Source organism: Carcharhinus amblyrhynchos, chromosome 6, assembly GCF_965287045.1.
Source record: "Carcharhinus amblyrhynchos chromosome 6, sCarAmb.v2.hapA, whole genome shotgun sequence".
NCBI classification, from domain to species: Eukaryota; Metazoa; Chordata; class Chondrichthyes; order Carcharhiniformes; family Carcharhinidae; genus Carcharhinus; species Carcharhinus amblyrhynchos.
The window spans coordinates 71,165,330-71,180,316 of record NC_137329.1 but is presented as its reverse complement, the minus strand read 5'-3'; positions in this window follow the sequence as shown (position 1 = coordinate 71,180,316).

The window sequence follows — 14,987 nt, the reverse complement described above, 5'->3', positions numbered from 1 at the left end:
GTGTTGGTTTTCAGGACCTGGGCCAGGTTTTTTTTAGAAGCTACCTCCCATTCCTCCTTTCAATCCTTCATGAATATCTTCCACTTTGGCCAGGTCATTAGTTGCACGGGGCAAATTTTTACAGATTTCCAAGGGTTGAGCCCCTCACTTTGCGGAAAGGTTGACAGTGATCTGACAGGCTGCCCTTGAGCGATTTAATATTCAAAGGAAACGTAAGTTTCCTGGTTCGTCACCCAGAGACTAGTGAATCCGCGGAATTCACTGGAGCTAGAAGAGAAATAAGTTGGTGGGGTGGCGGGGGGAGGGGGGTGTTGTTCTCAGCAAGTTAGTCTATGGGGCTTTGTTGAGGGGGAATGGGGATGTGAGGGGCCACAGGCTAAGGCTGCGGGTGCAAGGATGGGTGGGCCACTCACAGGCTCCATGTGAAACTTCAGCAGGGTCAGGATGGTAGGGATTGGTATCCATTTCATCACACCTAATTTTATATCACACTCTGCCTCTCAACACATCCTCAGAAGAGTACAAAATTCTGTCCATTATATATGCCTCTGCAACTTCCCTCTTGGCGACAGAAAGCAGAAGAAACTCTAAAATCCGCACAGTAAAATATGTTTTTAATAAAAGCAGCGGTGGGCCAAAAGAAAATCAGAAAAGTAGATAAGTCTGAACAGGATAGGAGCGATGTATAGGATTAACAGTTTATCTCTTGTAGGGTGTTTATGAGAATTAGTGCTGGGTGTGAATGAGGTGAAATAATATTAATGGCCTGTGTCTGCTGCAGAGACTCCATCTCCCTACTTCCACCCTTTGCTCAACAATCTACAGTCCCAAGATGTCAACACCTTGTTCTCCAACCAAGTGGCTATTCTTTCTACATGAAAGTATATGTTAATCAATGCGAACAGCACTGGTGTGGCAAAGCCAGCAGGGGATATCGAATTGTTATTAAGCTGAGACTACTTCTCCGCTGTGAGTAACCAAGAGAAGATGGAAGTTACTGACCTTTGTTCGATACCATGTAGCTGTTGCACCAATAAAGAGAGGCTTTGAGATTATCAAAAGGCAGCAAGACTGACAGACTAGGGTGAATTCCAGTGATTACTCCTGAAACTTCTCGAGCAATCTAATAATATGGGTGGGATACAGCTAACAAACTGCAAGTACCACTGCTTAAGGAACTGCTCCCACCACCCATTACCAACTCCCACAGCCAGCACCTGGAATAGCAGAATCCCAAACGGAGAGGTGTCGGGCACTGTGGAAAGAGCATTATTGGATCATGACATTGTTCAAAATGTGGTAGGAAATTCTCCTGCTTTTGAGGGCAATTGGATAACCAACGCCTCTGAATCTAATGATTTGGCCATTATTTCATTACAGTTCGTGGGATTTACCCCTTCAAATTGCCTGTCCCTTTGCCCAGCTAACAACAGTAACTATCCTTCAGTGATAATTTTCAGACTTATCATTAGATATGTTAAAGTGGTTTATATGTAAATGAAAGGGATGGAATCTTCCTGTCCCAACCACTACAGGAATCATAACAGGTGGGACACAGAGCATACAAAGGTCTGTTGACCTCGGACAGGATTTTCCAGTCTTGAGGTGAGCGCAGCCAGAAAATCCCATCCAAGGTCTTCCATTTCCTTACCAAAATTTGATGACCAAAGAGTTTAATGAACTCCAAATAATCCCCAATCAAGTTAACACTTACTCAATCTTTTACTTTCTTTCTCCCATTTACACTAATCCATAGCAAATGAATCTGACACCAACTGATCCAGTCACCTGAGAGATCAAAGGGATTATGTTGGTATCAGGGTAGGGAGATGGGGACATCATGCAAAACAGGCAACAGTGAATCCGCAGCCTGTTTTACATTAGTGTAAGGCTGAGGGGTAACCCAAAAAGAGTCTTTAAAACAATAACATTTTTTGAGTGGGTACAGAGAGATCGTTTCCTCCTCTGGGACCATCAGTATAAGACAGTCAGTAAGAAATCCATAGAGAATTCCGGAGACCTCTTTACCCAAAGAATGTGAGAATATGGAACTCGCCACAACAGAGAGTGATTGAAGTGTATTGTGTAGATACATTGCAGAAGAAACTAGACAAGTAAGTGAGGGCGAAAAGTATATTGGTAGATTCAGATGAGGAAAGATGGGAGGAGGTTTGCATGGAGCATAAACATTAGCATGAATGGGTTGGGTTAAATGGCCTGCTTCTGTGCCATATTTCCTATATAATCTTATGTAAGTTGACTAAGTTTTTGATGAGTTAACAGAGATGGTTGATGAGGGTAATTTGGTTGATGTGGTGCACATGGACTTCCAAAAGATATTTGATACACTACCACATGATAAGTTTACCAGCAAAGTTGAAAGCTGTGGCAGCCTGATACAAAGTTGGCTGAGTGATAGTAAGCAGAGAGCAGTGGTGAGCGATTGTTTTTCAGACTGGAGGAGGGCATACAGTGGGGTTCCCCAGGACTGGTTACTCAGACTACTGCTTTTCTATGTTAATGATCTAAGGTGGAATTTTGCCATGCCGCAGGTCTGGAAAATGCAGAAAGCAGTTCAAAAGCCCATTGGCTTTGGAGAGAATGGACAACCACAATGGCAGGAGGAGCTAAAAAAGTCCGTCCCTAGAATTGAGTATGCAGGGTACAAGTTTGAAATTTGCAAATTAAATGTTGTGAATCATGAGGAGATAGTGAAAGAGGATATGGACAAGCTGGTGGATTAGGTGGATATCAGGCTGATGAAATTTAATGTAGAGAAGTATGAAGTGATACATTTTGATAAGAAAAATGAGAAAAGGCAATATAAGACATAGGATACAACTCCAAAGGGCAGGAGCAGAGGCACCTGGGGATATACATACACAAATGATTGAAAGTTGTGAAAGTGGTTACTAAGGGGCATAGAGTGCAGCCAGAATGCCCTGGCTGTAGACCACAAACATATTTAAATAGGAAGGTTAAATGAAGGTGTAGACAGAGATGAACACACAAGATTTATGACCCATTCTAATATTTTAGGTTCAGTAGTAGCAGAGTTTCAATGTTGTGGCATTGTGTATAACTTTAGAATTAGATATTTTCATTAAGCAAGTCATGTTTCATATAAATCAGCAATAAATTACTGAAACTGAGCAACAAGGGAAGACAGGATTGGTTGATTTTTGATACTGAAATTAAGTTGTTGAGATATCAAAGAGTGTCCAAAAAACACAGCCAATCCAGTATCATTAATAATGACTTCCAGTTGACCGCATCACAACAGAGTACCCTTGGGAAATAGCCCTATAGGTTGGCAACTAAATATTACAACCACTTTAAAGATTGGGGTTAAAATGACCTCCAGTGAACCCATAGGTCATTTCATTCCTATCACAACCAGACCCTATAGTGCAATCAATTACTTGGATCCATCTTTACCATTGGACAATGGTGATCAAACAATTGAAATATATCTTCTAAATTTGCTCCAGTCATTTGAAATCATCTTTGAGTCTGGTTTCCCCAGCTATATCTTATTTGAACATCATATTTAATGTCCTTGAAGAGGACCTATGGCCTTTGCCAAGTTCTAGTTACCTTTGATGAGATCTCTGTGGCCTCACTTCTTTTCTTTCTGCCAGACTGTCTACACTTGCTTCTTCCATCAGTTTGGACTCTGTGTCCTCCCTGTTCTTGGTCTTGGCTCACAAGCAGTGGCTTTGCTGATAAAGGGATGACTGAGCGATCTATGATGATTGGAAAAGCTGAGGGGCAAACATCAAAAGAATCCATGATTGTATGAATAATCCCTTTGTTTGCTTTACTATTTTCTGTTTAAGTGCATTGTCTATTTAATGGGGTTTACAGAAATGGGAGAAGTAAATATAGCTAGATATTCATTCTGTTTATTGAGGAATGATACTGCAGCAGACCTGAGGCTTTGAAGATCAATGAAGGTGTTCAATAACAGCAACGTGTTGGGTCGCAGTAAAACTGGAGGCAAAGGATACACCAAGGCCAAGACCTATTTCTCCAGACAGGCCTCCAGTTACCTGCTGGTCACATCCACTGGCTGCCAAGTAAGAGACGCTATGCCGACTGAGTGGGCGCCGGAGCCCTCACTGCCATCCCAGAGTTCCTGACCGTCAAGACCCTTGAGTTGGCTGGCAATACAGTCTGGGACAAGAAGACTCGCATCATCTTTCACCATCGCAATGATAAGGGGCTTCGCTCAATGAGCTGCTGGGAGGGGTCATCATAGCCCAGGGCAGGGTCAACATCCAGGCTGTGCTGCTGCCCAAGGAAACTGGGCATCCCATTGAGGTTTATGCTTGAAGTGAACTAGATGAGAAAGAAAGATCAATAAAGAACAATCGATCCTCAGTATCAAGTACCTTGTTGATAATATCAGTCTCAATCCAATCTTCAATTTAGACAGTAAATCTGCTTACACCAGGCTTCAAATGAATCCAAACATAAACACACCTCTAGGTGTGGTATATGCATCTTGAATCAAATGGTAGCAGCATTTGTATGTTGTGTTAGCCATAGCCATTTCTTGCCAGCACACATTCTATGCCAATGTCACGATCGTAACTTGAACCCAGGGCCTTGGTAATTCAAAGGCAAGCATGTGAATGTGGCACTCAAAAGGTTTTGTTTGGCCAAGACTTCATCAGAAGCCATTTTCTGCTGAGTGCAGTGTGGGAAAAATTAACTCAGCTGTCAACTTGCTCACATCTAATCCTGCTGAACCATGGTTTACCTAAGTTACTGTCCCTATATTTGATCATCAAGTGCAGGACATCAGGCAGGTTTTCTATTCCAAAACTGGTTAAGAATCAGCTCGTAAAACCATCCACAGTTTAGCTGGTTCCTTGGCATCTGCCTTTGAGTACAAAATAAAATACCACTTCCATTTCTCACACCAGTCCCTCGTCTATCTCCATCTCTGGCAGTGTCAATTTAAATGCATAATAGAGTTGGATTGTGGACAGATTTATATTGTCATCTTGTGCCCCAGATGGAGGGGGTTGAATGTCCTGAAATTTGTTTCATTTGGACCCTTAAAGCAAGTATCAGAACGAATCTTCTTCAGCCCATCAATCTGTGACAGATTCAACCTTTAGGGCAGAGGTTGAAAATGAATCTGCCATTACTACACTGTATTCCACTATAAAAGGGGAAACAAAGTTGTCATCTTGGGTTATCCATAGCCAGACAACATAGACACAACTGCATGATTAATTGATTGGAGTTCAACAAATTTGACATTCCAGTCTTTTTCTGAAGTTGTGTATTTGGGCTGATATAAATATTGAGAAGGCTGCAGTCATACCTACAATTTGACGAGCAACATGAGAGATGGATGCTTCATAAATCAAGAACATTTTCACAGATTATCCCTCTGTGTTCACAGCTCAACTCCCTGGAGAACAAATTCCTTGCATCTCAAAATTGGGCTTTCCTCTGACGAGAATCAGGATGACAGCAGTGTCTCTCCCAGTTTCCACACAGCGTCAAATACCGACAGGATTGAAATAGCTCAAGAGTTACTTCCAAGTGCTTCAGCTGACTGGATCGGTGAACTTGCTCAAGAATATATGTCAATCTACCTTTTCAAAATTCACTTTGGAATGATAAGAATCAGGTTGTTATTTTGTATGTCTGCCGTCTCCTTTGTCTGGAGAGAATCAAACAAGCAAAGCAGGACTCGTGCAAGTGAGGCAGGGTAGTTGCAATGCTGAAGATATGAACAGCTAACATAGAAATAGGCTCCTGCCATCTCCAGCAACAACTTTGCATTTGTTACATAGTAAAACATCCCAAAGTCTCTGAATATCCCACTGCATCATCCGTTACTTTTCAAACCAGAGGAACTCCATTGTGGCAAATTCTTCCGATGTCACATTCCCAATGAAAAACTGGAAATGTGGGCCTGTTCTCCAGCCTGTGCTTTGCTGTGTGTAGTTTCCCCACTAGGTTGTGGTGGGGGGTTGGTGGGGGGACAGCTTAATGATGTGCCAGGGAATCTCTCTCGGAAATTCAAAGGTAAGAGTTCGCACAGCAATTGCCTACAAGTGCAAATTTCCCCTGGGTAAATACGCTGCCTTGGGTTCTATCTGAAATACAATTTAAATTGCAAACTTTGGATGGTTCTGACTGTGCTTCCTCTAACTACTGGGTAACTACTATAAAGGTGCAGACTGGTCCCTGCCACAGGACTCCCCCCAATTGACCCAACCCCTCAGGGCACTCTTCCACCCCACAATTACTTTACCCACAGGCCTCCACCCCACTAATAATTATACCTCACACTCATACCCCGACTAGCACCCCTCCCAGGGTGTTCCACAACCTCTCTGACTTCCCACGGGATTTCCTCTGAACCTCAACAACTCCAGTCCCTGCATGCCCGACACAACTCCAACACTCTGCAGGCCCAACCCGTTGCCGGCCCCAAAACTCACCCTAATGAGCTAAAGTGTGACACTCTCTCTCCCAATGTCCTCTAACAAACCCCCTCAACACCTGCCTCACCAGATCGACCTACTCCTAATGCCTGACCTCCCTGATGTACAATGATGTCCTGACTTCCTCCAGTGTCTCAACATCCCAATCCCCATAACCTACATCCTTACCACCTCTCCCCCGACCTTCAATCCCTTACCCCACAAATCCTATTTAACTACTGAAGTAACTCCATAGGGGCCGGTGTCCCTCCACCAGATTCCCTTTATTTACAAACTCTATTCCACTCCTAGAGTGTTTCAGGTACAAAGTCAGTTTCAGGAGTGCCAGTAGCCCTGACACTCCCATATTTATACACAGATGAGACTCCCTGATCGGGCAGGCAATTAGAACCTCAATCAGGGAGCTCATACTCCAAAAGGCCAACCTCATGGGCCTCATTGGCATCATTACCCTTACGTTAGATACATATCATCTCCTTGTCCTGTCAATTTGAATGGACATTTAAACTTACCTAGTTTACGGCAGCTAGTGCTGTAAAAAAAGAGGTTTGTCCTCTTTCAATTCAACTCTGCTTAATTATGGATCTTGAGGATATGTTGAGCTGCCTGGATCTAGCCCAGTCTGAGTTGGAAGATCAGGTGAGAAGGCACAGAAGAAATCTTATGCTGCCTACAACTTCGAGGAAGTTATTTATGGCCCATTACTTTCTCTGGTCATCACTGTGCATAAATTGGCTTACTACTTTAGAAGACAAGATGCTCCCACTTGTAGGAGAATCCAATTCTAGGGGTAATAAATATAAGATAGTCACCAATAAATCCAATTGGGAATTCAGGAGAAACTGCTTTACCCAGAGAGTGATGCAAATGTGGAACTCACTACCTAAGGTGGGGTAAATAGCATCAATGCATTTAAGGGAAGTTAGATAAATACATGAGGGAGAAAGGGATAGAAGGATATACCGTTAAGCTGAGATGAAGTAGAGGAGAAGGAGACTCATGTGGAGTATAAATATCAGCATGGACCTATTGGGCAGAACTGCCCGATTTCTTGTGCTGTAACATTCTACATAGGTAATGGGCTGAAGGCACACAATGCAAGAGAGCAGGCAGGCTGAAAATAATAGGATGGAAGATGAGAATAATTAGTACTATGGTGTCACCAAGCTTGGGGATATGAAAGAAGCAGTCCCATGTGAAGTGGGAACATAATATCAACCACAAAGAAAGTATATTAGTTTTTCAATAATAAGATATGACTGGTTATAACAGGGGAGAGAACTTGCACAGGGCAATATCACTTTATTGTCTGAAAATCAGCATTCAGTTCAGCTTTGGAGTTTTATTTCAAATCAAAGACAGTTTCAATAAGACACAAATCAAGTATAGAGTGTTCCTGTTGTTATGGAAACTTATTACTGGTGATGTATGCTACATTATGGAATTTACAGCCCATTTAGTGCCACAGAGTAAAAGGCCACCTCCCACTCATCTGAAAACACTTTCATATTGGTCTTCAACAGAGTCCAGTGAGCTAGCAGGATATATTAGTCCACACTTGTTAGAGTTAACAGCATGAACACACTAAGCTCCTGAATCAGAAAACAATTGTAAAGGACTCAAAGGTTCTTTTTCTAAACTGATTAGCCTTGATTTTGTTATTCTACCGTACCATGGCATGGGCACATTTGTGGTTTCTGTCTGAGGCCAGAACTCTCCATTCACCTGACGAAGAGGCAGTCCCCTCGAAAGCTTGTGAGTATATTATCAAATAAATCGGTTGGACTAAAACCTGGTGTTGTCAGACTTTTTACTATGGGCACATTTACCAGAGAAGATGTAACAGCATAGTGGTTAGCGCCAGGGATCCAGGTTCAATTCCAACCTTGGATGACAGTCTGTGTGGAGTTTGCACATTCTCCCTGTGTCTGTGTGGATTTCCTCTGGGTGCTCCGGTTTTTTCCCACAGTCCAAAGATATGCAGGTTAGGTGGATTGGCTATAGTTAATGTGTGGGGTTACCAGGTAGGGTGGGGAAGAGTGCTTGAATAAGATATTCTGTCGGAGAAAATCCAATGGGCCAAATTGCCTCCTTCTCCATTGTGGGATTCTATAATCTTAATCTATGGACAGAGGGAGGGGCTGGTCAATGTTTACTATGAGAAGGCCCTATTCCATTGGTGTAACTTTATTGGAAGTGCTGCTATAACTCCGAGTGCTGGGACAGAGTAGGGGGGACACTGAAGAAATCTGCTGCTGCTTTTCATTGATCTAGGTGTCCTCATGCTCGGACAATTTATGCAGCCCACTGTGGTGTGAAGGGTTAACAGCAGAAGCACCAGGTTCTGCTGTAAATACGATGTGATGACACATGACTGGGTAACAAAGTTCTGGAGGAAGAAGTCCAACCTCATACAGCATTCCTAAGATGTCATCCAGCTGTAGTTAAGTGATAATAATTCTTAACAAACTATGGTCTTGAGTAGCTTATTTAAGGAAAGCAGATCAACCCTGATGAATCCAATTTAGACCTCAAACATTGGCTGAAACACCCATTAGATTGATTGATGGTCAGTCACATAACCTAGGCAGCCAGCAGCATTTAAAGGGATGCTGCTTGTCTGTTGCAGATTGCAGAAGGTGATTTCAAACAAGTGGAAGTAGTCCAAGGTAAGTAATGTCGTCTTTGCACACATGCAGCCTCCTTTTTCATGGAAGGTGCAGGTTGTTTTGGCTTTAACCCCTTCCAGCAGTTGAGAATGATATCTCTTTCTCTGTCACGCAATACCAAGTTCAGTTTTATGTATTAAGCTTTAGGTCATCTGTCCAGTTTTGTTTGATAACAATCCTGTGAAGTATCCTGAAAGTATGTATAAATGCAAATTGTTGCTGAGGCACTGTAATGTCTTCCACTCATTATTATCAATGGAAAGCCCCTGCTGTTCTCTTTGAAGAGCACCAGCCCACAGAGGGAAGTGTGTGGACAGAAGACTGTGGTCAGGTTCCATCAGCTTCTCTAATATTCTTCATTCTTCTCTGCTGACAGGTCAAGGTTTCATAATGGCATCTGTAAACCTAAAACCTCCAAGTCTCGCCTGCTTTCAGTGTAGAATGGGGAAAGGCATCTGAGAGGGTGAGTTTAGTGTGATCAGCCATCAAGAAAAAGCCGTACTAATTCTTTTCATATCCCACTCCTTCCTTAGGGCATCAAGTGTTGATAAGGTAGGTATAGAAAATGTGGGGGGTTGACCTCCCTCGGGTGGATGAGTCCGGTGGATATAATGGGGAAATAAAAACTCAGTTAATTTATCAAAATCTAGAATAAAAAGATAGCATCAGTAATGGTGACCATAAAACTCCTGGACTGCCATAATAACCCAACTGATTCACTTAAATCCTTCTGTGCGAACGCTTTTGACCTTGGTCTGTCCTAAATGTGGTATCAGACACAGCAACACCTCTAACTTTTCAGAGTTCCAATTTAGTTCAAACTGCTTTTCTGCTTAATGTTTACTCCTGGTTCTTTATAACATATGGGAGTTCCACAACTTCTTTACCCTTATATCTTAATCACGCCAATTTTGCCCATTACTTCTGGAGTTTTCCCTCCTGGACCTTATAACTGGTTGAAAGATGGCTGTAATGTATTTGAAAAGTTAACTGGATTGAAGGTTGATTAGTCCTCTAAACCAGATAAGCTTCATCCCAGATTGTTGAAGGAGGTGCGAGACAGATAGTGGATGTATTAGTGGCTACCTTTCAAGATTCTATAGTTTCTTGAAAGGTGCATAAGACTGGAAAGAAGCAAATGTAACTCCACGATTCAAGAAGAGAAGAAGAGGGAGAATGCTGAACTATAGACCTGTTAGCTTGACATCAGCGATAGAGAAAATTTTAGAATTTATTTTAAAGGATGTGATCGCCGGACATTTCAAAAAGAATGGTAAAGTTTGGTGGAGTCAACATGGGAAATCATTCATGCAAATGCACTTAAGTTGACATTGTGCCAGTTTGGGCGCAGTCCCATGGCAGCCTTTTCAGCACTGGATAAAGGGAGAACAAACGCAGAGGCAGGCCCAGATTGCACTACTCACCACATGCCCGACTTTACCAAGTTTCCGTGCCCAAAAACGGATGCAACTTGATGGTAAAATCGAGCCCATTATGTTTGGATTTTCCGAAGGCCTTTGATAAGGTCCCACATAGGCTAGTGAATAAAATTAGAGCACATAGGATTGGGGGAAATATATGAGCACTGTGACAAACCTCTAAGGAAAAAAAATTTAACTTAAATGCAGAGATTGGGAGTTCAGAAGCTGGGAACTACAGTTCCTACCGAGCTGTGGACTTTCTGCGAATGTGCCAGCTGAAAAATTGTCATACATGTGCAGTTGGTGGGTTTTCTCATTTTTAGCCTGGGAACTGGCCCTATGCACATCGGCAATTTTTAAAAATTTCTTCAGATTAGGAAACCAGCCTAATCTGAAGAGAAATGGTGCTAAACCACAGGCCAGGTGACCTGGAGAGAAGGTGTTCCACAGAGCAAGAATCAAGGAGGGGAACAGGGAGAAGGCAGGGACAAAGACAAGGATCAGAAACAAACCCCAGAGTTAAAGGAGAAGCGCAGAGATCAGAAACAGATCCTGTTGAAAAAAGTTGAGTAAAAGGAGCAGAGCAATTGTCTTTGAGTTAAAGACAGAGAGCTGTGAGGAGCAGACTTGAAGCAATGTGGGCCTGAGAAAAAGCCAGAAGATCCATGGAGGCAGCTAAATGTTGGTGACTCCTTACCAAGGGTCTTTGGAGCAGTTTTGCTTGACACAATTGAAGGTCTGAAAATGGGTGTTTAAGTATACATAGAAGTCCAGCAGAAAGAAATATCAAAGGCTGTGACACAGTTATTACACTGTTACAAACTCAGAGACTCAAGCTAGTGCTCTGGGGACCGGGGTTCAAATCCCACTATGGCTTATGGTGAAATTTGAATTCAATAAAAATCTGAGACTAACAGTCTATTGATTGAATCTGAAACCATTATTGAAATCTGTCGGGTCTGAGCCACAGCAATGTGGTTGAGTCTGAAATGCCCTTTGAGATGGTCTAGTAAGCGACACGGACCAAGAGCAACAAATGGTCTGCCCAGTAATGCTCACATCCCATGAATAAATTTTTTAAAAAGAGATACAAACATACACATTCCTGCCTATCTCTTTACTCTGCCTTAAATCATTAGACTCAGCTTTTAGGGAAAAGAGTTCCAAAGATCAAGGACCTCTGGGAGAAAATAAATCTCCCCATCTCTGTCTTAAATGAGCAACCCCTTATTTTTAAACCACAAGAAGAAACATTCCCCCGATATCCACCCTGTTAAGAACCCTCAAGATCTTATATGTTTCAATCACTTTCCTCATAAGACAACCTGCCCATTCCTGTTTTTTTTTGTCCAGTAAACCTTCTCCGAACTGTTTCTAGCACATTTACACCTTTCTTAAATTAGGACACCAATACTGTGCACAATATCCAGATGTGATCTCATTACTCCTCTGTACAGCTGAAGCACAACCTCCCTATTTTTATAGCCAATTCCTCTCAGAATAAATAATAAAATTCTAATAGCTTTCTTTATTATTTGCTGTAACCTTTGTGATTCATGCATGAGGACATTCAGTTCCGTCCTAGTCTCAGAGCTCTGCAATTTCTCACCATTTAGATAATACGTTTCTTTATTATTCTTCCCATCAAAATGGACAATTTCACATTTTTCCACATTATACTCCATTTGCCAAGTAGTTGTCCACCTAATTAACTCAGCTATGTTCTTTTGCAGCCTCTTCATATTCTCTTCACAATTAACTTTCCACCTATCTTTATGTCATCAGCAAATTTTGCAATTATACTTTCAATCCTTTTGTAATAACTTTGAAGACAATTTGTTCTGCTTTAAAGTTATAAAGATTTATTGTCAACAGTATTTATATACACACAAATGAAGGTCTGACAGAACTGTCGACTGTGTTCTCCCCTGACTCCAGGTAAGGTTCCTCCCTGACCCAGAATGTGCACCCTCACACCCGATTGGCTCTGCTTCCTGTACTGCCTCTACATACAGTCTGATCACATGGCCCTAAAGGATCACCACCCCCTTAAAGGGATCACGCTCCCAAACCCTTCATCCAAACCATTTATATAAATTGTAAAACATTGTGGTCCCAGCACTGACCCCAATAGCACACCACTCATTACTTGCTGCCAACTACAAAAGGATTAAATTATGGTAACGCTGTTTTCTGTTAGCTCACCAATTGTCTATCCATATTAATGTATTACTCTTTACTTTTACTTTCCATAATAACCTTTGATGTGGCACCTTATCAAATGCATCAAAGTGGAATTTTGTTGAAGGCATCCAAGTGGAAGCAACATTTGGGCAAGAATTCAGGGCGAGTTCTTCAAACATGGAGATTGGAAGCCCTCGTGAGTAAAACTCAGAGTTCCAGTGAGACCGTGGAAGACAGTTCATGGTTTAAGAAGTGTCTCTGGGGTAGGTCCAGACAGGGAGAAAGTGGGAGTTGACAGAAAATCTGTGGTAGATTTGTTTTCAGGGCATTTGTTACTCATTTTGGAGTGGGGTGTGCCTAACTACAATTCCCCATTAATTCTCATGTACCCCATACTTACTCTGAACACTGGACAAGGTAAATTGTGTTATCGTTACAAATTTTTATATGTCTGTAAAGATATAAATTGGGCTGAAGGAATACATGATTTGAATAATTTACTGGGTTATATTGAGATCTTTCCAAACTTTGGTCTAGTGTCATAGAGATCATTTTTTCTTGTTTAATAAGCATTTTATTCTTAGTGTTATCGCAGATTCTTGTTATTGAGTTCAATATCCATTCTCCACAGTTTCAAAAAAATAGTTAGGAGCCATCAAGCCAAGTTTGAATCTGGGATCTGACTTGCCCAGTATTTATCAGTACCTTGGCACAATGGTTAGCAATGCTGCTCACAGTGCCAGGGACCCAGGTTTGATTCCTGGCTTGGGTCACTGTCTGTGTAGAAACTGCATGTTCTCCCTGTGTCTGTGTGGATTTCCTCCGGGTGCTCCAGTTTACTCTCACATGATTTACACCTCTGCTGGTTAGGTGCATTGGCCATGCTGAATTCTCCCTCAGTGTATCTGAACAGGCGCCAAAGCGTGGTGGCTAGGGGATTTCACAGTGACTTCATTGCAGTGTAAATGCAAGTCTACTTGTGACACTAATAAATGAACTTCAATAAATGTCACAAACACTGTGAAAAACGCCTTCCCCTCCACACGGCGTGAAACGCAGCTTCCCTCCCTGAAGAAGGCCATTTGTCTCATTGACTCTGCACCAAATCTTACCTTGGCTTACCCCATAATCCTACATATTTACTCTGCTAATTCCCCTAATCTATACATCTTGGAACAATAAGCAGCAATTTAGCATGGCCAATCAACCTAACCTGCACATCTTTGGACTGTAGGAAGAAACCGGAGAAAACCCATGAAGACACAGGGAGAACCTGCAAACTCCACACTGTCACTCAAAGGCTGGAATTGAACCCAAGTCCCTGGGATTGTGAGGCAGCAGGGTTGACCACTGTGCCACCATGCCACGATGTAAATATCAAACCACCAGAATCTAAAATGACCTTCAATTCAATTCATCCATGTTCAGGTTAAATTCTGCAATTTACTAAGAATTAAGCAGAAAGATGCAAGAAAGGCCAGAACTTTAATATTATTGGCACTACTCACATTTGCAGAGCTTCTCAAAGTGCTTCATAGCCAACACCTTTTGAAGTGTAAAGTTACTGTTATGTGGCAATCAATTGTTCCAAAAGGTTTTCTGGTATCTTCTTTGGAGAGAATGATCAAGATAACTTATAGATACAGACTTGCAAGAATTCTGTTATTTTGTTCTAAAGTATCGATTTTCTGAGTTCAAAAACTGAGTCTCCTTGGTTAGCGTCACATGAGACATGAAAGGACGTTCCTCTTCAATTAAAGTTAAATTCCCTTGGTAACCACTGAGTTCTGACTAGGGTCTGCAAATACAAAACCCTTTAATTGTTTTTGAAACATGTGGAACAAAATTACTCTTCTCCTTCAAGACTAATGCTTCTATGTTGCCAGCAGTCGAATGAAACAAGTCATATCCCCTTCTCTATTGCACTAATTGCCATATTCCAGTAAGTTTAAATATCCAAAGTCACTTTGACAAGCCACACGGAGAAGAAAGTGGGTAAGGGAGTAGGGTGTGTCAGGAGGGGGACAGAAGTTGGGGGTCAGATTTAGCCAGGAGGTCAGTGATGTAACAGTGGAACTGTTTGTGACTCCGAACTTCCAATGTGGAATGGCCTATTAGCTGCTCAAAAACACAATGCGTTTTAACCAGGGGCTTCATTAGTCAACCTAAAACCGCACTCTCACATGACAGAGACTTGAACTGTCTGATTCCTTTAATTAATAAGTTATTGGATCTTATAG